The 27,778-nt window shown below is 45.3% G+C and overlaps 1 long non-coding RNA gene across 1 annotated transcript in view; it reads left to right on the forward strand.

The window, feature by feature from the left end:
• Window positions 1-2,976: 2,976 nt before the first annotated feature.
• The window catches only part of LOC141751628 (uncharacterized), a 107,360-nt gene continuing 82,558 nt past the window's right edge, over window positions 2,977-27,778 (forward strand). The window contains exons 1-2 of the long non-coding RNA XR_012590033.1: window positions 2,977-3,087; window positions 5,156-5,250. This is a non-coding gene — a long non-coding RNA (uncharacterized LOC141751628). The remainder of the gene's footprint in view (window positions 3,088-5,155; window positions 5,251-27,778) is intronic.

The raw sequence follows: 27,778 nt of genomic DNA on the forward strand, positions 1-27,778 counted from the left end.
GTGGCTGTATTTTTTCAAAAATATTCCTTTAACTTGCTTGCTGGAGTATGTTGAAGCCAGAAATCGCAAAACCCCATGCGTGGCAAGTCCAGCATCTCTCCCAAATATTGGTACCTAGACATCAATTTAAAAAGCAGGTATAGGCTATCTGTAACAACATCCCTAATGTATTATGATTTCATTCCTCTGAACATTACTTACATCACTTACTCCTTCTCTGTTACATGTCCCTGTCATGCCTGATCTGCCTGACACTCCATTCAGGCCACTCAGATCAATTCAGTTCCCTCTCTGTCACCGGTACAGTAGCAGAAATTGCTTTAGATGTTTGTGTTCGGATCCAGGGACGGTACATTTGTCCTCAAGAGCAACAGGTCAGAAGGACATTCCACCCTTCTTCTGCTTACAGTGCTGCTGCTTTGCTCTTGACTCTGCACATGCGAGAGCCACGTCTTGGTGTGTGCAGTGCAAACGCCAACCACAAATCTGTCTTTGAGAACTGTAAGACAACTTTTATACAGATAGACCTACTTTGGGTCCCTAGGGACACGCCACCCTGCTTCATCTTTGGGGTGCAGAGAAAGGCTTCAATCTCTCATGTCTTTCTGCAGCCTTCAAGTGCTAACTGAACCTCAGTGCATTCTTTCCTCCTGCTTCTGCCTGTGTGCAGATGTGCTGGTGTCGGCAAGGTGGCACATCACATAAATCGCCATCACTGCCTCCTCAGCAGGACCGGAATTTCCCACCCCTTCCAGGACAGCTCAGCAGCCGTAGAGATTTTCCATCAGCTTCAGGAAGCAAGTGCCGTTATAGCAAAGATGATGATTGTAACAGGCATACAAATGAGTAAAGTCATTTAACCTAGATTGGCATCATCTTAATTACGGCAGTGTGATCAACCTTTTTGACCGTACAAATTGCCTACCAAAAACACAGCAGAAAGCTTGAGGGTACATCGGGCAGAGCTGAGAGAGCTGTGAGGAGATGGAACTCTAAGGGCAATTTGAAGGTGTGAGGTGGCATCAGCCAGTCCCCAGGCAAACCGGTGATTTGAGCATCCCCCTCCTTGCAGGGGATTCACATTAACCAGCAGGCATTACGCTGCAAGGCTCTGAGACCAGCAGGAGTAAAGATGTGTGTGATCTGGTTACAACTCATCCGAGGCCCACAGGGCACCCTGAATTAGGAAGACGTGTGCTACTGCTGTTACTGTATGCTGCATTACATCAGGTTGAGGTTGCTTTTCCTTTTTGAAGTAATCAGGAATTGCATATCCATCTCCTAGTATCAGTATTGCAAATCAGCCTCTGACAGTCATCACAAAATTGTTGCCTGGCTAACAATGCACAGGTAGTTTCTGTTATCACTCATCTTTTAGCAGGGTGTGTGAGGTAAGATGCAGCCCTAGGCAAAAGACTGACAGCTTTTGGGTTTTATCCCAGAAAACAGGCTTCAGTCCCAGGGTACAACACATGCAAATGCAGCAGTGTAACCACCTGGAGCAGTGTTAGCCCTTCATCCCATCCCCATCCCATCCCTTCAGCCCCAGACACTGGAAGTGTCTGCAGTAGCCTTACATCAAGGTGTCCCTTTGCCTTGTCAGACCACCACAACACAAACCCAAAGCTAACTTCACGCCTAGCAAAATCAGGGCCACTCTTGAGACGCTAGACCTGGTGGCACTGCTGTCACTGCTGCTGAAGATCCATCACAGAGATGACACCAAGGCAATAGAACAACCCTGCAATATTGCTCAGATGCCTGCAGCAAAACCATCGCTGCCAGCCAGTATTAGCGTCCCAGGAGAGATGTGTGAGCCGATATTACATCATGGCAGAGCAACCTCACAATTTGCAGGTCTTCCCTCCTCAGATAATTCCCTGAATGTGCCCCACCTGAGTCCCAGTAAGAGATGTGACTGTCTGACTGGGTGCTCGGTGCCTGGTGATGTCTGGCATGTTCAAGGCTGTGTATTGCAGACATTAAACTCAACATAATGGAAGAGTTCTTGGAATTTTCCACTAGCTGCAGAGGAGATTTTACTCTAAATCCTTGTAGTTCCTTTTATGTCTCTCTTCAGAAGACACCCTAAAATTACTAACATCAACCCTGTTAAAAATACTTTGATTCCTAGTGATATTAGCTACTGAATTTTGTGACTTGCAGCTAATGCTCTGTACCTGTAACGAATCCCTTCCCTGTTCTCAGGATAAGAAAGTAATCTCAAAAGCTTTTTGAATAAGCCCATGCTGTGCAGGTTTCAGGCAGAGGCACACAGAAGAGCCCTTGCAGATGTACTCTGTACAAAGCTGCAGACAGAGGCTGTTGTCTGAAATAACACGTAAGTGCTTTTGTAGCAGAAGTCACATATCTATGCTGTCATAATTCTTCCACATTTATCTTTTATCTATGACATTCCCTCCACTGTCTGTGTCCACACAGGTCTCTCCAAAACCCTACTACCAAGAGCAGTCTCTTTTTAATTACATCCATTTTTCTCATGGCACCTCCCTTTACTTTATGTTTCCACACATAGACACGACTCCAGGACAACCAGTGACCCACACAGCCCTGGAGTTTAGGTACGTCTTGGGATACCACGATCAGCCTTGGGGATCCTGTGTTGCCCCCATTTTAGGAGCAGCACAATGGCCTCTCGTGGCCTTTTTCGCGGCTTTTCCTCTTGCGCCTTCTCAAGTCGTCGGCCTGGGAACACACCTGAGATATGAAAGAGGAGCACCCAGCACCCTCCTCAGCCTTTGCAGATACTTTTTTTCCCCACCTTTACTGTTGCCATCCAAAGCTGGCCTTGCCCGCACTGAGCCCTCACCCAAGGAAGGCAGCAGACTCGCTCCGGGCGCCCGGGGCACCCTGAGGGCCTCCTCTGCCCCCCGGAGTCACCCCGCCCTGAGCCCGGTCCCCGCCGGCGCCTGCGCTGGGCCGGCCCAGGTGAGTCCATGAGGGTTTAAGGGCGGGCCGGCGGCGGGGGGAGCCCCTGCGTGGGCCTGTCCGTCCCCGGGCGCTCCCCGCGGGACGGGCCGCTGCTGCGGGACACGGCTCCGAGGAAGGCAGCGCGGGAACGTGGCGGTAAGGCTCCCGGGGGGTCGGGGCTGTTTTCCGGGGCCCCGCCTGCGCCGTGGTGGGGGGCCGGAGGGCCCCGGTGCGGTGTTTGCCAGGCTCCGGGGCCCGGGCTGGGCGAAGGCAGCTGGCGGAGGTCCATGGAGGGCTGTTCAGGCCCACTAGATGGCGGCAGGTCCTTAAATTTGTGTGTTTCGCGTGGGAAGGGCGGAGGATGAGGCTCTCTGGGTGGAAGTTGTGAAGGGAACGCAGCGCATCAATTCCCAGGGGCTCCTCCACCCCCCGGGCTGCTGTCTGCGGGCAGTCCCGGAGGCAATAAAAACACTTGTTTGGGGTTGAAGACCCTCGAATATATGATTCCTTTAATAAATGCTGTAGATCTGCCTCTCCAGCGCACGGCTGAGCGCATTGCAAATCCTTCACTGTGTTCGTACCCGCTGGGCTGCCTCGGGGGCCGGTTGGGCCTGTGGCCTCCCTGAGGTGGCAGAGCTGAAAGCCCTCTAAATGGGCTTAAATGTGTGTAAAATGGGGGTGTTCAAGGCCAGGTTGGATGGGGCTTTGAGCAGCCTGGCCTAGTGGGAGAAAGGGATAATGTTACAGGTCGCTTCCAACCCAAACCATTCCATAATTCTGAACATTGCACCTACTTAAAAAGGCCGGGGCCCTGTTGAGAGTCGCAGCCGCCCTGGGTTTGCAGCTCACGTGCCAAAATGCTTCAGCAGCTCTGGCTGCTGTTGCTGAGACTTTTGCTATGTTAAAAATTAGTCTTTTAGATATCATCAATACCCAAAGCTAGAATGGGTGAGTAGATCTGGGGACAGATTCCTGATCTGTGACTGTGTAATTAACTCCCACCTGTTTAGGGCAAGGAATAGTAAGTACATCCTAACCCTACACAGGCTGGATAATTCCTGTTTCTTGCCTTTTCTCATGCAGATCCAACCTAAACCACTCTATGATTTAGGACTAAGAGCCCTTCCCTGGGTTGGGTTGCCTGATGAGCTCTTAGCAGCTAATGGGACCAAGAGAAATAGGGCTGTAGGATGCACGATTTCCTTTAAAGCAAGCTGAGAGTAGTAAAGGGAAATGGAGTTTTGCAGCTGTCTCTGGCCACGGTAGAATTCTGTGCTGTGTAACAGGCTGCTTTGAGGTTATTCTTTGTCCTGATTATGCTGGGAATATATTTTGTATATACAAAATTTACCAGACTTGTCTCCCGTCCTTCCCTGGAGTGGCACCTCGTTGTGAACCGTGTCCTGATACTGCTTTAAGCAAATGTATCTTTACCAGGGACTTGGTATGTAGCTTCACCTAGCTGATGACTGGCCATGGTTTTACCAAAAATTCATGTGAAATTAATGGCAAAGCAGAAAAAAACCCTCTTCCATTGTTCTATACTTTTCAAATTGACCCTCAATATGTGCTTTGTGCTGTGCAAACCCTGGACGTGTTCACGCTCAAATCAGTCCTGTCTAAAAACCTTTACTCCCTGCAGATGCAGCAGAATTGCCATGTTACTCTATTTATAGACAGGGGATAAATGACTTGATGAAGGTCAGGTGAGAAACTTGTGGCAAAGCTGTGAGGTAAATAAGCTCTTGAATCATGAGCAATGGCAAGGAGAGAGAGGACAGTTACGTTAGCTCAGACAGACATCTTAATTCCCTTTTCACTGGTGCTGCCATTAGATTAGTCCCTCCTTTTTGCACGCTCACCTGTAGCTCAGTGTGCAGTGCACACACTCCTCTCCTTTCCCAGGCTATGGAGAGCATCCCTTTCCTACTGCACCTGTGATGCATTTCTAAGTGATTGCCTGCTCTGCTTCTTTACTTAGGTGCAATGCTGGCAACAGAGCAGCCCCAAAGTCTCACATCTTTCATCTCTGGTTGGTTACAGATTTGCTGGGAAACTTTCGCAGACTGGGCAGTTTTCCCAATGCCTGCTGTTTCAGACTCACTTCTGTAGCTTTGTAGCAGAGTGCACAGTCACCTGGGCACCTCTAGGAGTTGTACTGGGTGACAAGTGCTGTGGTTCTTGCTATTGTCATTGCTAAAAAGTGGGATGTGCTTCATTGCAGGTCTGTTATCCAGAAACTGTGCCTTTTGCTGTAACACTTCCCTACTGTTGAAGGCGGCAGGCTGTTTCCAGTGGTCCACGTACAAGACACAACCTGTAAGTGACTTAAAGATGTGCAATCTTACCCTCTGGCTAGCTACACAAGAAGCAAATGGATCTGTTCTATGATGCTTATCTCACTGCTGAAGTGCTCACCCAACCGTGATGGTGGGCCTTGTTCATCCGGATTCTGCTTTTTGTGGTATGGCCCTGCAAAACTGGGGACAGCTATTCCCTGGAGTTAATTTGGGTCCAGTCTCTTTCCCCTCTATGCTTCAGTGCAGGTTGGGCTGTGAATTTTAAGCTTTTTTCTGGGATGCTGTTTTCTCCCTGCTTTCTTAATATCATATGCAGAAGTGCTGATGTCCTCTGGATGCATTTACCTAGAGCCAGCTCTTTTCTGGAAGGCAAAAGAGAGCTTGTTAAAAGTTACCTCCATGCTTATTTAATGGTCTAACTTGGGGTGGAAATGCTCCCTTCTCCCCAATGCAGTTCTGTTACTGCAATGTGTCACTGTGTACCCAAATCTGTACTTCATGTCAGTGCTAAAATGGTAACTGTGCTTGATACAGACATAAAAGGGATGAATATTGGTAGCTTACATGAATATTGGTAGCTTACATGTAGCTCTTCATTCCCCTTGTGTGTCTGTTCTGTGAAACGTTTGGAGGGCTGAGCGAAGGAAGGGAATAGGATAGTGAATTTGAGGCCTTTATTTCTATTTGCTGAAGTCAAATGACTGGAATTAAATGTGACCTGTCTGAAAGCCAACCTTGTTTCCAAAAAGTGCATGGGGAGCTGAGATCAGAAGACACATTACAAACATTGCAGTAGCATAACTTGAGGCAAGTGCAATCATTTACTTGACTAATGAATCCCCTGGGCTGCTAGCAAGAGAGCAAATCTCTCATTCATCTTCTTAATTTAATAAGCAGAGGGGTTGGCCTTAAGGGTAAATGAAATGCGTAGTGATCCCATGAATGTTTCAGCAAATTGATGTACAATAAGATAAGGGAGATCCAGCAAATGGCTTACTTTATTCTGAGAGGCTGTCAATGGGGTTTAAGGGAAAAGGAGAGAAGCTGGAGTTGATAGCTCTGCGTAGCTCTCTCCACTGCATTTCTTTCCCAATATCCAATATGTACAGGCTGGAGCGCAGGATTTTTGTTAGGATATCATCCAGTGAGCTTAGAACAAAAGTAACGCCTGTTGGGCTTCGTGCTGCATGTAAGACAGCCATCAGAGAGATCAGTGAGCTTGCTGAGCTACACAGCATGGGAAAGGCTGCGCAGGGACTGCAGTCTGTCTGCAGCAAGTAACCCGCTGCTGCTTTCCATGCCTGTATGTACATACTGGGAGTTGATGCTCCTTGGAAAGGTTCGTGGAGGAGCTGGAGGATGCCTGTACTTGTGGGAGCTAATGAGGCTCATTCCTGTCTTTCATGCTCTTAATTACTTTAGAGAAGAAATCAATGGTGTGAAACAATGAAATGCTTTAATGGCTAGAACAGTGATTGTTAGTTCTGCCATCACAGCAATTACCCTGCGATCACCTGAGTAAATGTTATGGATTAGGGAAACTGAGGCAGAGATGAAGTCATCATATCGCTATAGATAACGAACTTTTTACTATAAAAATAAAAACGGGGTAAGGAAGCTTCTGACACATGCAATAAATTTGGTAGGTTTTTTTTTAAAGAAAAAACAACCCCAACAGCAAATAAAAACCGCAGAAGGGAATACTTTTAAAACTTCAATTAAACCATGAACATATAATGTGACTTTTGGGAGGCTGGCTAAAGTATAAAGAAGTTGAAAATGGGAGTGCTTGTTCTTGGCTATTGTTTGAGAGAGGATTTTGGGATTAGTTGGTCCATTGCTATTGAATGTAGTTCATTGCTTATGATCTTCCAAGGCCCTTTACAATGAACACGAAATATAGAGCAGAAAACTGAGCTTAATTATCAAAAAATTAGTGGCTTTTGGCATGTCATGCATTTCAGGGTCCTTGAAATCAAATGGGATGGTCAGATTTTCTGTTAATGAAGGTAAAATATACAGATATAATGAAGTTCATGTATTGCATTGGAATCTGAAATAATTGCATTTGTGAACTCTGTCTAATTTGATGGGATGGAAGCTACAGAATATGGACTTAAGTTATGAAACTTCATGTATATGCATTAGTTTAGTTCTGTATTAGAGTAAGATTGTTTATAATGGAGTGCTTTTGGATTCTGGCCAGTATTTGCAGGGCTGCTCTTTTGGAGCTTGGTGGCTTTAAGAATAATGTGTAGCAAATTGCTCCTTTTAATTGAGGTAAATAGTTGTCATGTGCTAAACGAGGCGTTGGCATAATGTGAGCAGTATGGTTCTATTTTAGGGTTCAAGTTGCAGTTCTGAACACATTCAAGGATTGAAGACCTTGACAATCTCGATATTGCAGTATTTATGCCAGCACAAAGCAAAATTCCTCAGAAACACCAAACTGGTGACTGGATTTGTTGTAAAGGCACACAGGTTCTTTTCACTTGGAAGCCAAGCCAAGAGCCAGCTCTCGTGTCCTGTCGTGCCCTGGGCAGTCAGCAGCATCATTGCCAAATGCAGTGGAGTTTGCACAGTGCCTGCAACTTTGCAGCCTGTTTGGTGGTTGCTGGAGATGCCATGTGCAAGATGCGCCTGTATCAGCTTTGGGGTGTGGTTGGCTTAATGATGTAAAAAAGAAAACTTGACTGAATTGGACTGCGAATGTTTTCTGTCCTTTGCAGTATTGTAGCCGTATGAGATGCATGTTGTAGGAAGCATTTATATCCACATGAGAGAAAACCATAACTGGGTGTTTGGGTTTCAATGAGCTGGGGCGGGGGGAAGCTTCCAAAGGGGAATATCCTCATTTCCACTGCAGCTAAATAAGATGCTTGACACTAAATGGTCTCTGCTGTCAAGTCTGCTTAGGAACTAAAAGTTTTAGGCAGATATGTTATGGTCAGCTTCAGTGGTCAGAGCCACTGCTCGTTCATGGAGCAGACTGTATGACTGTTCTGAGGGATGAAACAACCCATCTGGGCACGCGGTGTTACTCCCTTAGGTGCTCCTTCACCTGCAAGGGGACTGTGGACTGGTCAGCAAAGGCCAGATCCATCCCCAAATCAGACTTAAGACATATGAGCACTATTGGCATAGGAAGAGGAAAGTGTCCTGGTTCTGCAGTTGGGATGCAGAGGGTGGGGGGATACATGCCTCCATTGGCTAGGACTCCCCATGATTTGGAGCACTCCTAAGGCCTTGTAAATTAGCTAATAGCTTGTTGCTATTCCAGTTTAGCTGCTGCATCTTCATCCCTTCTTGAGACAGGACTAGTTTTATCAAAGGAACAACTTAGAGTGAAGGAAGGGACACGCTGTGGCTGAGCTTGAGGGATACTTCATTCCTGCTGGAAGAGGGTAGGTTGTGTAGGTCTGCTCTTGCTCCTGGTTGTAAAGTCTACCCCTCTCCTTCCTTGCAGAGCTCATCAGATGCATTGAGCTGATGCAGTTTGCTGAACTAACAAAATTATCCCTCTTGGGGTAACCCAGTAGACATATTGGGTGCAAGTCACTGGATAAGGGACTTAACTCATTGACCGCCACCTTGGCTTGCTTCGTGGTGAGTGTTTCAAAGCTGCTTGCTGATGTTATTTCAGCCAGCCTAACTCTTTGATGCTTTAGCCTGTTTTCACTTGAGAGTGATTTTTGTGCTGGTCTGTTAGAATAATGAATTTTTTTGGCTATAGTGCTAGCTGTCACTTTCTTCCTAAGAGTCTGGGCAACACTTAGCTGTGTTAGATGGTGAGAACGAATAGTGGAAACATTAAGCTGATTCAGCCCTGTGTTCACCTCCACGTGCCAGTGCCTATATAACGTTACGGTTTTCGTATGAACCTGATGAACACTGGTGTGAGTGAGGCCATCAGTCTTGGCCGAGACATCAGATTTTCAGTCCCCAGTTTGGTGTGCATGGCTCACTCCAACCTGGGAATTTGTTATCAAACTGGTGTCAGGCTTACAAGAAATAAACCCTTCCTGCTGACAGATGATGAGCAAACCTGTTGCACAGCCAGCCACTGGACGCCAAGTGTCCCATCTCCTGAGCACCTCTCATGCTGTGCTGCCTCTTTGCATAGTTGGGAAGCATCTGGATTAGTGCGCTGTGCTGTCGTGTGTGAGTGACTCCAGAGAAGCTTGCCTTGAAGTGGAAGAGCTGAATGACAGGGATATACAAGTGCTGTAACACCAGCCAGGGCCTGAGCTTGCATATTGCTGTGTCTCTGAGGGTGGCCAGTGCCAGATGCATATGAGAGGTGCCAGAAACTCCTTAGTGTGCTTTTTTAAAATGTCAAACTCTTCTATTTGCTCTACAGAGCGATGAGATCTCTCATGTCTTCACCTGAGCCTCCATATTAAAAATGGTAGTTCTGTACCTCGTTCCAGAGCTTGCTGGGTTTCACTTGGCCAGAAGTCCAAACCTCTCCTGTACTCCTGCCCCAGGAGGTTTAGTCTTAATGCATTTATCTGTGTGTACAAGGAGAAGGGAACATTTCTGTTTTTACAGATGGCGTGGATTCAGGAAATCCAGTCAGCTGGTGTGGATCTGGAAACCATTCTGCCCTTATTAACACCCTCCGATGATATAAACAGAGAATCCCCAAAGCAAGGAGCAGTCTAAATAAAACTTCAGGCCAAACCAGAACATCTAAGGTGTGCCAGATCTTGCCTCAGGGAAAGAGGGAGGATGGGAAGTGCCAGGAAAGGGAAGATCTTAATTTCTAAGAGAAGAGGTCCATGATTAAGGAAAGTCTGTACTCTTCCCAGAAGGGAGAGTGGAGAGCTGAGGAAGGGATATCCTAGGGAAAGGGCTTTTCTCTGCCACTGCCTTGTTTCTTCTCTTGGAAATGACTGGTGAGGTCTAAGCCAGGGATTGTCTTAAGACAGAGGTTGGAGGCCAGAATGCCTTTCTAGATCTGAGCCTGTATTTGCTGTCTGCCTCAGTTTCCTGTCTGTAGTACAGGAAGAACAACTAAAAATATCCAGCTACGGAGCAGTATCTGTGCCTGTGGTGGGAGCACTGAAGTCTTGCTGTATGGCATGTCCTTTTAGTTTCAGAAGGGAGATCTGGTGGCTGCAGGTATGTTACGCCAGGGCCTGGGGATGTGCCACTTGCCACCGGGGAGGGTGCTACAGCTCAGGATACATTTCTGCTGTGTGTCCCCACCCTGCCTTGCGTTTGTAGTGGGGAGGGGACTGTGGAGCAAAGTGATGTTTAATGAATGTTTAAGAGGCTGTTCCGATGTCCTGCCAAATGGACTGGGAGAGTTCTTCCAGGGTTGGCATCTCCAACTGAGAGATGGCAAAGGGGCTAGAAAAAGCTGTGTGATGCAACTTCGAGAGCTGAAATAAAAAAAGGGAGTTTCCTCCTTCTTCTCTTCTACGGCCTTGTCTCTTTCTGCTTTCCTTTTATCTCTCTTCCCTTTTTCTTTGTGTCTGTTCTTTCCCTGTAACTCCTAGTGTAAGTAAGAAAGAATTTAATATGCTGAGACAGGAGAGAAGTTGTTCCATGCGTTGCAGATGCACAACATGACTTCATTAACTCCCCATGACATTCAAAATAGCTGGAGATAAAGACAAACTAAATCTGGGAAGACAAATATAAATACTGTTCCCCCTCCCTTCCTCTCGCCCCTGCACAGTGTACCCCCCTAGGGCATGCATTCAATTACTGAAGATGAATGGAGCAGAGCAGCGCAGCGTTCGGGATGCTTTGAATAGCGCTGCCCGCTTTTGCCATCAGGTGGCCCCACACTTCACTAAATCTGCCTCCTGCCCGGGGTCCAGCCTGGGAGATGCTCCGTGGGGTCTGCGATCCCTCCTTTCCCCGGTGGGCTGATAGCTTGCAGGCAGTCAGGGAAGGCTGGCAAGGCCCTGAGCAGGCATTGCTGCATTCCCCACATCTGTGCTGCCCCTTTTTGATCCCCTAAGGTGTATGGAAGGGAAGACCTTGGTGTTCAAGGCACTAGATGGGGAGCGAGGAGTCAGGCTTGCTCTCCACCCTGCTGTATAGGTGTGAGCAAGTGATGTAGCTTCTCCCCTGGGTGTGTGGGGTGTGGACACGGGTTGGTGGCAGTGGCGACCAGGAGCGCTTGCTGGGAGAGGCTGTGTGTGCAGTTGCTTCTGTTCTCCGGCAAATCTAGATGGCATTATAGAGACCTTGAGGTTCTGGTTAGCTTATGTATTGCTGAGTGTAGGTTGGAGTAGTTGTTCTGTGTGCCCGTGTCCACCCTGGCTTGTCTTTCCAGCACAGAGAGGGTTTGGGTCTCAAAGCTGTGCTGTTGTGTGAGGAGAGTTGATGTGCTAAGGCAGTACAGGTGCAGAGGGTCTCATTGTGGAACCCATTTGATACAGGATCCTATCCTGTAAAATGACTGTTATCATATTATGGGTCCTATTCACCAGTGGCTAATGTGTTTGTATAGGGCTTCATAACTCCCGGACATCTGGACTAAAACAAGTATTTTTTGGGGGGAGAAGTCTCTCTGCCTTGGGGTTTGCAGCTGGGTACCCAGAACACTCGGCTTGCTCTGACTCAGAGGCACTCAAAGAGCTGCTCTTTCATGTGTCCTTTCCCGTACTCCACCAGACTCAAACTCCGTTCGAGCTTTACTTGCGTAGAAGTCTCTCTGTGATCTCTCAGAGCTTTTCTGTTGCTGCAGTGCTGCAAGAGTTAGGGTGAGCTCAGATTACTGCGAGCTGGGGTGAGCAACTTCCCAAGGAAGGACTTGCCATCTTTTTCCATTATAGGCTTTTCAGTTCCCTACCTCTCTGTGCACAGCAGATGATTATCTCGCAAAAGCATTCTGGGTTTTTTTCCTGTGTAGTTCAAATTATCCTTTCCTAAGTGCATTACCTTGCATTTGTCAGCGCTGAACTTCATCTGACTTCGTGCTGCCCATCCACCTAGCTTTGTTAAATGTAATTGAAATTGAGTTTGGGCAGGGGGGAGGCCTGGGGTTGATGTAGCAGAAAAGCAGAGGCCTGTGCTTCCAGGACTAAAGAAATACTGTGAGCTATTGCAGTTGTTGAGTCCTGTTAAATGCAGTTGTGTTCATGTTACAGTGAATTAAGTGAACATCAGAAACGAAAAGGCAGGGCAGAACCTCATCTCTGCTACACCAGGCTTAAAACTAGAATAACCGAATAGCCTTCCTTGTGTGGATTCATGTTTCATGCTCCTTTGTTTGAGGTCAGAATCTGTCCCTCGGAAATTGTCTAGAAATGACAACTTCTTTCTTTCTCTAGTAGAAGCAGGCTGAGAGAGCGAAATGGGGATTGTTCCTTCGTGTCAGAGGACACAACCCCTGAGGGTTCACTACAGCCCAAGCAGGAATCTGGACACAGTTTTCTCATTAAGAACAGTATCTGCTTCCAAGGACTTAAGCAAGTTCATCTACACGAATGAGCTGGTGAATAGTCTTACAATTTGCTCTGATTGTTTCATTGTTTAAATTAACTCCAAGTAATTGGCTAATCATAAGTTAAGCTTTTAATAGGAATAGTGGGGGTAAAGCCACAAACTACTGTTAAAATGAAGCTGCTTCTTTTGAATAGAATTATACAGTCCAGTAGACTACAATAGCGGGGGGCTGTATTCAGCAACCCAGGCAATACCTTTCCATCCCTTGCTATTAAAAGACTTTTGTGGTGTAAGGTGGCATGCTGTTGAGAAGGACCCAGGTCTCCATTTGGAGAAGTGAACTCAACACTTACCTGCAGCTTGCATACAAGTCAGATGAGATGATGTGGACGTGGGTTTTTTTTTTTCTTTGCAAGGAGCTATCAGAAATAGATGCAGAGTTCAAATTCTCCCTACTGCAGTCAGCAGAGGAAGGTATTTCAAAGGGTGCCCCTCTGTTCCCATGCTTGTCCTTATAGGAACAGCAGCCATAAATCACCTGCTCAAATGCTGTAATCAACTTGGTGCTGGAACTTGGATAGTGGGATGTTCAACCCTCTTTAAAGTCCTTTAGTCTGGGATTTTTAAGCCTTGCAGCCCTGCTAGGAGGAAGGGGTTGTGTCATCATACTGTATTTACAGAGCAGACACCTGAAATGGGGAGAGGTTCTGGTTTGATCAGCTATCCAGCACCAACAGAGATGAAACGGAGGGGAGACTGTGGGTGATGTGGGTGATGTGGGTTGTAAGTGCTCTGCTTGTTTTGCAGCAGTGACCAGCCAAGTTCTGCTGGAGATCTCCCTGCTGTTCCCTGTACTGCCTCACCTTTCCCTTTGTCGGTGCTTTGTGGTTCTGTTCCTCTCTCTCCTCCCTGTGTTCCTTTTAATGGTTTATTAGTGCCTTAGTGGGGTTTTTCCCTCCTTCAGTTCCTGTGTCTCACACAATGAACAGCTCCAGCATCCCTGTACATGACTAGCAGCTTCAGGTAACGTTTAGTGGCAATTAAATGAGATTCTCCTCCCCCACCCTGCCCCTTTGTTGAATGAATCTAAAAAGGCTTTTATGGGGGGGAAAATGCAGGGGGGAAATTAAAAGGTTCATAAAAGTGAATTTCAAGAAAAGCCTAATGAAGGAAATGAACCTCCTGAGAGATCAAAGCTGAACCTGCTGTGCCAGTGCAGAGAGTTTAGGCTTTCTCTTATGTTTCCACTGGCATGAAAGCACATGCACAAATATTTCTTCCAACAGCTTTAACTCTTAAAGTCCTGTGGGGTTGGCATTAATGGCCTATTTCTGTTTTGCCTAGTGCTAGGGCTCAACTGTTTCATTAGAAATTTGCTTATGTAAAGCCTCCTTTCACTTATGGAGAGTATTGGGCATCCCCATGACCCATCAGGCCCAACAGTATGGGGATGCCACCTTCTTCTCTAAGAACCGGGTCAGCTCTGTGCTTTGCTTTGTGGCATTGCTCCTGCCTCTTACTACAATGGCACTACGAGGAAAAATCATGGGATCATTTAGGTTGAAAAAGACCTAAATGCTGTCCCAAGTAGGAGATCTGAAGGCAGTAGCCCTCCATTCCCCTGGTTGCCAGCTCTGCCTCATGAGGGAGATGGTATTTGCAGGGGGAAATGGCTAATCACCTGGTCATGGTAAGTTATGGAAATGTTATGAAGTCTTAAAATTCCATTTTCCTTAAATTAAAAAAATAGGGGGCTCTCAATAGGCTCCAAGGGGGATGGAAATGTTGACTGAATTGCATGTAGGGGAAGTTCCATTAATCATGGAAAGCAAACTGAAGGCTCTTAATTTTAACCAATTTTTGTAGGCCAGACTCCCCATACCCGTAATTTTTCCATTACACATGTAATCTCCTTTCTGAAAAAGGCTAGGTTTGTTTAGCATCAATTTTTTTGGGTTGTTGTGGATTAAAGACTGGATGGTTCAAATTTGTCAGGGGCTGGCTCTGGTCTCCTCTCCTCATCTCGTCACTTGTCGCCCTTGCACAGGTCCCAAGGCTCTTACTTTTAAAGTGTTTCCATGTGTTTGAGAATAGAATAAAAATGGGGCTGCACAGAGTGCCTTATGCACTCGCAGCTTCCCAGAGTGCTAATGAGGAACATATTGGCAGTAAGTGGCTGAGTAGAGCGGTATAGCAGGAACAACAACTTGCACGCAGCCTTATTTATTGCAGGCCTGTTTCTCGGAGAGAGGGAATGTCAACCTGGATTTGGACTTTCACCTAATCTTCTCTGAAAGTACCCAGAGATATTAAGTGGCCACCTACTCGGCAGCTGGACTTCAGTTTAAAAGCCGATCCAAAAGCCTGCTTCTACGAAAGCAAATTACTCGCAGGCGCAGTGGTGGCTGCAGGTCATGGCCATAAGCCTCAGGCTCAGTATAAAACCTTTGGACCTGATGCTTTTGTGTGTAAGCTGGGGTGATTTTTGCCATGGTTGGAGTACTGCTGGTGTAGGATGGGTGGCAAGCACAGGAGGAATCCTGTCCCTTTCCTCTCCTGGGAGGTGATACTCAAGCTGCTGTAAGAGAGCTAGCCAGAGTGCAGTCTTCCCAGAACCTAGCACAGGAGGAAACTGGGCTTTCTTGGGCCTGCCTGTCAGGAAACAACCCTTCTGGCTTCCATAGCAGCCTGTTTGAACAAGGAGGTGGAGAAGAAAAAGGAACCAAAGTCCAAATTCAGTGATGTGCACCCAGACTGAGGGAACTTCACGGGCATGTACATGCCTGTGATTGGCACCTGATTTTTCATATTGGCCTGTTGCCTTTTAATAGGAATAATGCTGCCTGAATGGACAAAAGGGAGGATTTATTCATGGACCAGCACATGTGTCACATTGCTCAGTCTCCTTCATCTCTTTGCCCTTCTTGAATACACAGTGTTCATAACCTGGTCTGCTGCCGGTACTCCACTGTAGTGCCCAGTTCTCTAGTAATTCTCTGTGCTTAATTCAGAAAGCAATGAAAAGTATTGCTGCCTGCTATTAAGTCTCTATTCATGGGAAAAGCTGGAGATGTCTGATAGACCATCTCCTCTCTGCTACTGGGGCCCTTCCAGGAATGTGCAGCAGGATTGAATTTGGAGCAGTGAACATTGTTACACTTTAAAAAGCTAGTCATTGAATTATTTTTATAATTAGTTGCCTGTTGAGATTCATGATTATCCTTGTGCATTCTAATGACTTGATTAAAATATCTTTGAACCATCCTTTCTCTGCTTTTTTCCATTTACCCAGATCCAATCAGACAAACCCATGATGGAGAGCACTTTGGCTTTTACAGCATTTACCAGGTAGCAATTAGTTGACAGTAACAGCAACTTGAAACCAGTATATAGTTTTAAATGGGTCCTCTTCAAGGTGAACAGAAGAAATTTTTAAAAAGAGTTAACTTCTTTATTAACAGGCTGATCCAGCTGCTTCAATAGTGCAACATTGACATTGCTCTGATTTACCCTGGCTGAGAACTTCACCCTCTGCATTAAATTACACAAATTACTATGAATATTGCAAACTACAGTCAGTCCCTTCCTGCCAAGGGATGAGCTCATGATTCCTCGCCTGTCTTGCGAGGGTTACGATGACCTAACCAGGACCAAAGATTCTAGTTCTCCCAGCTCCTTTTGACTGCTGTTTGTAGCAGGAATGGTGACTTCTCTGAAAAACCACTGCTTTATCAGCAGCAATGTGGGAATGACAATCCCTTTGTTCTTCCTGGAGGTGGAGGAATCTCTTACCAGTGTGTGTGTGAGTGGGATGGGGTCTAAAGGCAAATCTATCAGTGTCTGGTCACGTTATCTGGCTGGTAGGTTATTTCTGATTATGTGCTTAGTCTGTTTCTCGGTATTGCAAACAACATCGCTTCCCCTGGGGATCGTAGTTCCCATTCTAACTGGGTATGAGCTTTGTCCCTGCACAAACTTGCTTATTTGCCTCTCAGACTTTTTACGGCTTATGCAGGGAACAAGGGAGACAAAGCAAAGCCATCATCTCACTTACGCTGAAAAATCTTATAGTGAAGGAGGAAGCTGTCTCAGATTGAAGCAGATGCTATGTGGGAACAATTACCTGAGAGAAACTCTGGGAGGGAGTGGAAGAGATAATGAAACACCTAGGGATTTGGGAGTCAGCTTTCCAAGGAGCAAAGGGGTTAGCAGTTTAGAGTTGGAGCTTGCAGCTGTGGTGAGAATCAGCTTCCCTTTCTCTCCGCTCCTCCTTTTTTCCCCTCTTTCCTCCCCCTGGCTCAGGGGATGGAGGAGAAGGTGACCTTCGGAGCATGAGTCACATTGCCAGCAAAGAACGCCGGCTGCAATGGTGCTGTGCTCAAAATGCAACTTGCTGAGCTCAGCTGCTGCCTGTGGCCCTGGCCAAGGCAAACAGCCGGCGTGGGGGCTGCAGAGGGGATATCGCTGGGTCCTGACCCAGCTGCTTGTCAGCGGAGGAGCTCACTCCCTGCTAGATGGGGCGTCACTGTCGCCAGATCCAAAGCAGCGTGAGCTCTACGTGGATGTGAACTTAATGCCCTACAACTCCAGGAGAACAAGAGCAGGATGGGTGCCCAGAAATCATCCAGCCGTGGATTCCCCAGAGCCTGGGGCTTAGCTATTTCCCCTCCCCTTTCTCTTCTCGCGCAGGCTAGCACTCCTATTCCATCAGCTCATCTGAAAGGGCCAGCTTTGTTTTCAGTTTACCTACATGGCTTCCAGTACTGTTGATAGGGGATTTAGCATATGTGTTAATAGCAGGCTGAGCTGGGAGGACCAGGGGATGAATAACACTTGCTGGGTTTCTGTACCTGTTTTGCCAAAAGCCCACTGTTAGTTAAGGCTGTTTCTATTCAGTCCAATAACAAACACAGAGTTTGGCCAAGTCGTCATTCCTGCCGAATAGCTGGCACTGTTCACAATGAATTGCTGTGTAGAGTTAGGCAACATCAGTAGCTCAATGAAGCAAGCAGCAACCTTTGCCCTTGCAATGCACCTGAAAGTAAAAGTAGGGCAAATTTTTGGCAGCTGAAGGCCCCCAAGAGATCCACTCATATCTCAGAGACTTTGTCCCAGTTTGGTTTTAGACTCATTGTCCCCCATCCATCTGTGCCTCAGTTCCTTTCTCTGAGTCTGAGGGTAGAAATGCTGATTGCTGGGGCGCTAGCTGCTTCAGCCTCCCTCCATGTTGCCTTTCTGTTGACTTCAGAGCCTGGTTTGAGGCTTTGCTGCTAATTTTGAAAGGCCTTCATGGTGCTGGCTGTGGATAATGCTTTTTCCTTCTGAGGTGCAGATCTCTTCAGCTGCTAAGAGAAAGTTGGAGTGTTAAAGATGGCGGGTTTGCAAGAGATGGCCTATGGCCCAGAGGTTAGATGGACTGAGAGACAAAGAAAAGCATACCAGGAAATTACTGAAACCACTGGTTTTCAACGTGTGGTTTGGGACCACTTCTAAGGAGTTCCTAAGAGATTTGTAGAGGAACCTGTCATCAGTATGCAGTTATCTGCCTTCTGGGGGAGAAACCTGTGTTTCAAGAACTTGACTAACAATAATACAAAAAACCACTTCAACAATCTAGGTCTGTAATACTGTTTTTTTTATGTAAATCTTGTCAAAACTGTCAAGTCTTCAATGCAGAGATCTTTGTCTTGTGTACTGTCAAACCATGTTAAGTGAGATGTGTTTGGTTTGCTACTGACCTACGTGGGGTTTTTTTAACCCATACTGAGGTGTTGAAGAGGCTGCGCTGTTTCTAAGCCAACGTGCAATTTGGCCCAATTCATGCGTGGCTTCTGTTCTCCCGTTTTTAAATGTAAGTGAAGACTGCAAAAGGTACCTTGGGTGCATGCGGGAGGAGGTTTGAACTACTGCTTTAAGGTACAGGAGATTACACTTTCATTTTTCTCACTCTTGATTAACTGGGCTATCGCAGGCAATCACCTTGGCTCCGGGTAAGATGTGTCCAGTTAGCAGTTTCTGCAGTAAGTACTGACTGCATCAGCACAGACTTGAAACATCGCTTTGTTCCTTATTTGTTATTGTTTCACCTGCCTTGAAATGGTAATTGCGAGCGCTTTGATTCATGGATTAGAATGCAATTTAGTTTCAATTGTTGCAGGCCCGTCCTACCCACCCCTCAGCCAGGCTGCGGAAACCTCTCCATCCGCACTCTGCAAACCTGGCCAGATCCCCCCGCTTCTGCTGCAGCAGCGTGCGTTCATGGGGAAAAGATGCAGGGAAGGTTATCCCTGTTAAAACAAGGCATTTATGGTGATCTCGTCCCCAGTTGTTTTGTTTTTGTTTTTTTTTTTATTTTATTTTTTAACTTTGCTATTTAGTATATTTTTCTTTAGACTTCATCCTCGGGAAAGAATGGGCCAGCACTGGCTTAGGGAAAGCTGTGGCACTGTGCTGACAGCAGCAGCTGAGGATCCTGCTTTCTATTTAGTCTATCGATTTAGGGACTTGCGGTGTTTGTGCATTTTCTGTACCTGAAATATTTTTCATGCTGTAACAGAACCAGCTTTAACCCAGACTAAAATTTGCAGTTAGGACAGTGAAATGTTTAGAAATGTTTTGTTTTCACGGTGCTCAGGAGCCGCAAATTAGTGTTACCGCTGGCGTTACCAGCAGGAGACAGACAGTGCTGGGGATTGTGTATGTATGTGATTGCCAGAGAAGAACTTTTGTATTTAGCTGTTGAACAAGCTTGTGTGTGATACTCTGAAAACAAGCCTTGGTGTTAATCAGAGAGGAACAATTCCAGAGCTGAACACAATAGCAACCAGCCTGGAAGGGACCTCGAGAAAACATGTAATTCAGCCTGCTGCTTCAAGGCAGGATCTGTTCTACCTAGGTTATTCCTGACATACCTGCCTAATCTGCTTTTAATTTGCAGTAAGGGAGTGCTTTAACAGCCTGACTGAGGAGATTTTTGTCTTCCTAATATTTCACCTTAATCTCCCATGGTTCAAATTAGCGTTGTTATTCCTTGTCCTATCAACCAGGAGCAGAGAGGAAAAAATCGTTTTTGTTCCCTCTTGCCTAGTTGAAGACCAAGGGGAACTTGTTGATCTTTCCTAGGCAGGACACTCCCTGATCCTTCAGCCAGTGAACTCTCAGGCGGTGTTTTCTAGACATTTTATTCTTACTCATTTCCTCTGAACTTGCTCCACTTCTGTGCTTTGCTTAAAACACAGCACTAAACACTGGATCTGGTACCCCCATCTGAGGCCTGAACCAATGCAGGAGAAGAAATATTCACGTTTTACAGGCATCCTCTTTGTGTTTATAGGTGTTTAACTTCTTTCTCTCCTAGGAAAAAGGTGTAGTTCAGCTCTGTCTGGCCAAGCAGACTTGTTGGATGCTGTATCTACGAAGTGATTCTACAAAGTTTCTGATATCATTTGAGTTCAACAAAAATCTGAGGTCATATATGCAAAATAGAGATCCGGGGGATCCACAAAATCTTGGAAGTCAGCAATATTCAGTCCTGCACAGAAAATTAGTTTGTCACTTGGACACTCGTAGCAGCCCTCAACGCATTGCTGCTATGATGCTGTACGTTTTGCCATAGTCTGCTGCAGGAGAGCTGATTTGAAGGTCAAGTGCTGCAGAGCAATTAGTTTCAAGGCAGCCAAGCCAAAGTAATTCTGACACCTCAGCACAAGAGGGTGCAATAGGTTTGTAATAAAACCTAGACACGAGGTGGGTTTGTCCCTTCTGCTGCAATGGTGCCAGTGGAGAAGTTTTTCTTTGCTGCGACTTGTCTGACAAACCTAGCATCCTGTTAATTGGTGGAGTTCGAGCTGTGTGAGTTTGCCTCATTATTTTCAAGTCCTTTTCACTCTGAGTATTTCCATAATTATGGTAATTAAACTTGGTGGGGTTTTAATTATTTTTTTTTTTTTTAAATAATCAGAACTGTAGTTGAATTATGAGAGTGCCAAAATGAGCCTGGCAAATCATAATTTTAGTTTGCTGCATTATAAATCAAAAGCAGACTTGATTTCCCAGCTTGCTGGATGTTTTGTTAACCAGATCACTCCAGCTCTCCTGAGACCTCCTATGCCAAGAGCTGTCCCTGAACGAACAATCAGGCTTTATAAATAGCAGCCTTAACAAGAGCGTCACTGCCAGATGCTGCTGAAATAACTTAGGGACTCGTGCACAAAGGAAACTCCCTCATCTGGGGGCAGCTGGGCTCCCATCCATTATCTAGGACATCCCCCTGCTTGTGAAATTTCAGAGAAGCTGTTAGGATGCCTACAGATGGGGTCACAAGCACATTCCCATGTTTCTCAGATGCTGGGCTTGCCAGCAGCTCCTCCTGATGTGCTTTGTGTTTACTACAGGAGTTCAAGATCTGGGTTTGATCTATTGCTTCCACTCATGTCTTGTATAGAAACAGCAGTAACTCCTCTCTGCCTAATTAGCTCTAAGCAGTGTGTAGCTATGGTTTCCCTTAGCACGGCACTGACTGAGCTGCCTTCCAAGGATCCCTGAATGTTTAGCAACAATTGCAAGGGGTGGTCCAGGCTCCTGCCTCCCCTGAAGAACCAAGTTCTTTTCTCAAAAACCTTTCTTCTGCCTATTGCCAGTTCTCTTGGCTGGTTACACCAGCCTTTCTAAGCAATTAAGGTGGGCCGGGGACAACATATTCCAGTTTTTAGGTAAACAATGATTTTTAAAGTGTGGGATATGTGTGCAAGTCTCCAATAAGATATTATTTAAGACGTACTGTGTCCTGAGATCTGTATCAGAATATAGTCAGAAATTACAATCTTGGCCTTTCGGACATTTTGATAAGGCCATAAGGACTCACTGGTACTTGAACTCCCTAGGATTTCATAAGGAGGCAGATAGCTTTTGAACTGACTGTAAAAGACTTGCTGGAGGTGATGGAGACAAGAAGCCATGTAAACCCCGATTGCCTTTGTCCCCATAGTGTGCTGTATTGTGAACACAGCCTGTCCTTGGCTGCTGATGTTCACAGACCAGCATGGTTGACGTTGCAAAAGTGTGGCCTGCTCAAAAGTGTGCTTTGGCAGGAAAAGAGGACAGGGAAGAATGACAGATGAACTCTGTAGGGTTGGGCGAGTCATTTGAGGTCAGTGTCAGTTTTATCTCAGAACTGAAGCATGGTTAAATGGTTTTCTGGATAAGTGCTTCTGCTTCACTCGAGATATGAGTCTCTGTAGTTTCCCACATGTGACGATGGTCACCCCTTGCGTGAGGAAGTACTTTGGGTGCAATGGCAGTGGACTGCATGTAAGTGCTACGGATGGAAAGTCATTTGCTTCCATATTGCTGTGGAAGCAAATGGCTTCATAGCACAAGAGTGTTCTTCCTGAAATACTTTCTGCCTCCTGTGTTGGGTCTCCCAGAAGCCCTAATGTTCAAGCCAAATGTTTTGCTCTGTCTCACCAAAGCCTTAGAAATACAGGGCTTGGAATGGTAGGAACAACCTAAAGTTACATGCTTCCATCTTTGGGCATCCCTGTGTATTAGGAATGTGTTTGTTCATCCCCGTGCTCTGAAAAATAAGCCCTTCTCTTTCCAGAGAACTGCAAATTTTTTAGTTACTTTGGTAGCTTTTTTCTGGTTAATTTGAATGTATTCCATATTGCGCAAGCTGTATAATTTGCTGTATTTCCTGACTATGCCTCTGCTAACTTTAGTTTTCAGATTTCTAGGCAGGGGAAAAATGGAATCATGGGGGAAGTCATCTCTAAAAAGGGAAGATAACGCTCTTTCACATCTGGAGCAGTGTTTCTCAGTGAAGTCAAACAGTTTGAGGCTACCTGACTCCCAGCATGTGGCTTGCTAGGTTTCAAACATTAGAGGCACAGTATATCCCAAGTAACTGCTGATCATGTACCACAGGGTATGTAAACACATCACCCCATGGGTGGAAATATTTGGCTAAGGAACACGTATTTGCAATCCTCAAATATGTGCAATAAGTGCACCCTGTGCTAAGTAGCAGCTTCTGTACATCTTTGTCTAGAGGAAGTTATCAAAAGGCTGAGGAAAATAAATCTCATTTCAGGCTTTCATCTGCAATGAGATTTATAAATATATATGGATAACATATTTGAAAACAGTCTAAAGACTTATGCGTACCAGTCAGGTTCTGTGATCATTTCTGGGAAGATGCTGTCGACAGAAATGCATACATGCTTGCTTACTCATAACCACCGCGCTCTGTGGACTGTTCTGCTGCTCGGACAAACAAGAGCAGGAATGACCAGCTGGGTCACCACAGAGCCCTGAGAGTATCTTGAATTAACAATCAAAACATTCTCTGCCTTAACTTTGCCTGTGTGCATCATTGATGTCTCCTGAACAGGCGATGCTTGCTATGAGAGCTGGATCTGTTCTGAAATGGTGGTATTGAGCTAGGTCCTTGGGACGGGATTTTCTGTCGTTCTGCCTGTTCTGAGTCTGTTATACAGGCCAAAAACAGTGATGTGAAACTTCTATCATTATGCTTAAAGTATTTACTTCCAATTAAAATGAATTCACAAAGCAAAGGGCTGGAAGATCAGGTCATGTATAATTTGCATCCTTGTTTCTGTTGTTCGCTTTTCCTGGTGTTTTTGCCCATGTGGTTTGCCTGTTGCAATGGCCTACTCTTACGGATCTTGCTGTGAAGTGAAATTCCTGAGTGTAGTGCACAGGGGAGAGGTATTCCACAGGAGGATCCACAGAAACCAGTACAGGGAGTTGGGAGCTGCTGGTATTTCCTAGTAGGAATTGCCCTGAGGCGGGGGGTGGAAAAATGAAGAGACTGAACCTGTAGCTGCCACAGTCTGAGTTGTGCATTACTAAATATGCGTGTGTCTCCGGTCAGCAATTCTGCTCTAAGAAAACAGAGTAGAGCAATTCCTTGATTTAGTCAAGAACAAATGACAGCGCAGCCTGCCTCTCTGAACTCTGAAAGCTTTGCTTGTATGAGTTTTACAGGGAATGCATGCATGTGTGGGGGAGAAATGGGGAGAAACGTGTTGGCAGTTCGTCATTTCTTATCATTAAGAATCGTATATTTAATGAATGGCGTCTAACCCTTCTTCTGACTTTGCCTCAGTCTTCATGGTGCTGGGTTTCTTAAGTGATAGGCTTATTAGCTGGAAAGTTGCTAATTGTGCCTCTTAGTTCTCCAGAATTGTTGTCATGGTCCAGGAAATGTAACCTCTTTCAGATTCTCCTTGTGTTCTAGTTTGTCCTTGTCTGCTCTTCCTTCAGGCTTGCGCTGCTCTGTCTTTCTGATTTAGCTGGGATGTTAAGCCTCTCTAGTTTAGTCTGAGCTGGCACTTTTGTGATGGGAAGCAAACACTTGCAGTCACCCATATCTACCGGATCCAGTTTCCATCTGTCTTTTGTGTGGAAGTCCGTGATGTTTTTATACCACCACGTCGCGGACTGTAATACAAGATGCCCCTTTACACCTCTCTCAAACAGCTGATGTGGGGCTGTGACCAAATTCAGCTCTGTGAAACCATATGGAGCTCGGCTGTGTTTGCTGCTCATCACACTTCATCAGTGGTACAGAAGGAGAAAGAATGCTCTTTGCATTCAGAGTGGAACAACTAGCTGCAATCCTTTCCCTCCCAATGAAACAAATCTCCTCTTTGAGGCAAACTGCTTACACTAAGCAGAGGGCTTCAGCAAATCCTCTGCTACACGACCCTGCATACGCCCCAACTTATGCGCCCCATGCATGCAGAAGGTCTCCTGGGGCTCTCGCTAGGCAGTGGCTGCATTGCCTGTTTTCCTTCCTTGTGCTGTTCTCAGCCTCACCAGTTCCTGTGACACTTGTTCTTCTGCCACCCACCTTCCTTTTGGGTACAGAATTCATCTCACTGGGAAAAGGAAACACTGGATGACTGAGCTCATCCTGGGTTAGGGCTCCGATTCAGCTGCTTCCTCCAGCCTACCTGTGCCACCTGCAGATCGGACTCTTGGCACTTGCCCCTTATTTTCTGTGTCTTAGGAGCAGAAGGGGATGAGCCGTAGAACAACTTTGTTTACTAATGAATTCTCAAACTCTGCTTTTAAAGGATGAGAGGATGGGGGTAACAAAAGGGTGTTGCCCAGGTGATGCAAGCTTTGATTAGCTTATGGTGGTTATTTCCTGCTTGCTTCAAGCCATCCACCTACTGCTTCTGCTGCCCTTTAACCTAAACCCTAGTCTTTCAAAGCTTGATAAAATCCCTGAAGTTCTACTGCGTACAGCATTCTTTTAGTATACAAAATACTCTTAGCAAATGCTAAAAATATACTGTGAGTATTAAAATTGTACAGCTCTTTCTAGAGAATCTTCCTAATTTCTGTAGATTTAGTACATGTCAAGAAGCGATTTAAAGGTCATCTCATTTCCTTATGTTTATTTAAAACTAAGTGCTGAAGGCTAGCATTTTGGCAAATGCTTGCTATGGGTTGTACACTTTCTACTTGTGTGTTGTTTTTTTTTTTTATAATGGTGGGTTTCATCTTATGGAAGCAATCAAAATGGAGCTTGATCTGAGAAATAAGGGGTATCACAAATCTTGTCCATATTGGTAAACATAACTCTTGAGAAGGCAAGATGTATTTTGTCAAAGTCTCGAACTAATTGGAAAATAAAATCTATCATTTTTTGTCTCCCTGCCCTTTTTAAGCACACAGATTCTAAAATGTCTTTCTAATGGCTTGAATTACTGTTGTGTGACATCTGGCTGCACAGGTGTGGTAGCAAAATAGTTGATTCCTGATGGAAAAAATGTGCATGGAAGTCATACGAGGGCATTACTGAAGTACAGATTTTGCCTTGAACTTCCCTTTACCCCCTGCGTTTCTCATGCACAGATGCTCCATCCATCTGAGCAGCTTAGGTGAAAAGGGAGGATCTGCCTTTGTTATTTTGAATAGCAAGAGGAATAATCAGGGAATTTATGAATTTATCACAAACCCTTTGCAAGGGGGCTGGTGCTGTGTAGAAGGGAAAGAGAAAGGCCTCCATTCAACTGAGAAGTTTGCTGCAATGAGCCTGGCAGTGGAACAAGAGGATAGGCAGTGGGCTGGCTGCAATGATCAGGCATTTTTGCATGCAGGAGTTTGGTGTCTTTCAGTGGTAATAGACCAAATTCCACTTTCATAGTGGATCTGGAGTATAACTCATTTGTCTTAATGGAGATGAATTCCAGACTTACACTGGTGGTGGAGAGAAGAAGGAAAAGATTATGCACGGAATGGGTGGGTGGTGGAAAAAAACCGTCTTTTTTCTTCTCCTACCACAGTTTTCAATGAGAAATCATGTACACAGCAGCTTCTAGTCTGCCAATGCAAATTGAGACAAATTAGAGGGTAGATTAACTAATTATTATAATGTCATGGTAGCAATGCTACAGTTCAGGTTGCAGAAGGCATTCCATTATCAGCTCTATTCTTCACAGTTACCTTTTAATTGGTAACGTACTTGTATATAAATTAAGGCAAGAAAGCCTCTAGCCTTTTGTTTTATAGTCATTAAAGAAATGCTTCAGCGGGTTTTGGACTAGAAGGAAAGAGGGACCCTTTACAATGATCGGAACAGACGGTAATGCCCCACAAGGGGGACATTTGTAAGAATGGAAATTCCTTTTTAGACCTCACAGTGGAATAGGAGTTAGATACACATCTGATAAACAGGCTATTTTAAATCTCTGTTTGGGGATATGGGAAAGTGAAGTGTGCAGCTGGCAAGCTCAATCTCATCATGCTTCACTTCTTAGAAATAGACAATCGCCAAACAAAAGGCCTTATTACAGTTATTCTAGTAATAACTAATATACATACCTGTATGTATATGTATATCTCCCTTCAGAGTACAGCTGCAGGAAGAAGCTATGCAAAAAGATAGTTTGCATTTGCAGTGTTTTGGAGGTGACTGAAATTCTCCACATATTTAAAAACTTTGATGTGCGCTTTAGGTGTAAACTGAGTTTCAACTCATAATGAAAACTTCTCTGTAAATAAATAATCTACCTTTAATGTTCTATTTGAGAGGTGGTATGGCCTCAATGATAGACAATTTTTTCTTTGAAATGTAGAAAATCCATGTTATAGTTCTGATACTGACCTGTTCATGTGCTAGGTCTTACCTGTGTTCCCCTCCCCTCCCAGGCTCTTATAAATGAAATTATTACGGCAAGTAGAATCTTTGGAATCTTACCTGTCTCATTATGGGGATGCAGCTTATATATATATATGTGTGTATATATATATAAATGGTCATCTTGGAATCATTAGGTTTTTCTGGAAGGTTGGTTAAATTACTGCAGTGTGAGGAAAACCTGGGTAGAATCTGAAATTTCCCTTCCAATGGGAACCTCAGTGTTTTGTTTGACTTTTCCAAGAGGTCTGGAGGGGCCTTGTACACCCTGCCTGTCTACTTGAGGAGAGCAGGGTGGCTTGGGCAGTCTCAGTGACACATCTCTGGACAATGCATTTGGTGAAATACCTTGGGGCAAGAGCACTGGGGCCTTGCTGAATGTGAATCAAGTTGTAGGAGCTGGAACCTTCATATCTATCTAGGATTCCTTCTCTCTCTCAGCCCATCACACTTATTTGCAAGGCATTGGGACCTGGCCATCCTACCTGTCAGGTAGGGCGTGGGAGGTGGGAATTGTCTTGGTAGCTCAGTGGGCAGAAGAACTGATGACCCAGGTAGGCAAGTGGCCTTGAGGCTGCTTTCAGGATGCACACGTTCTTGCAGCGTATCGATGAACCACTGATTTTCCTCCAGAGAATAACAAAAAGACTTGTCAGCTCTATACCTACTGTACTGGCAATTAAAGAAAAAGCACCGAAACCCTTTCCTGCTCCTGGGAGCTTTACATTTATTTCAGTAGAAAGAACTGTTAACTTAAGTATGCAATTGATATATGTCATCCAAATCAAAACATCTTGCACGAATGTGATTAAATGAAGTTCCTCAAGTACGTTCCTGCCATCTGGAACAACTTTTCCATATTTTGTTGTCTCACTGACTTTTCAAAATTTAACTGAAAATGTATTTTCACTTCTCTTTTCTTTGGTAATGCTTGGTTTTCATCTCCACTGCATTTCTATAAAAATCT

This window comes from Larus michahellis, chromosome 15 (assembly GCF_964199755.1).
Source record: "Larus michahellis chromosome 15, bLarMic1.1, whole genome shotgun sequence".
Classification (NCBI taxonomy): Eukaryota; Metazoa; Chordata; class Aves; order Charadriiformes; family Laridae; genus Larus; species Larus michahellis.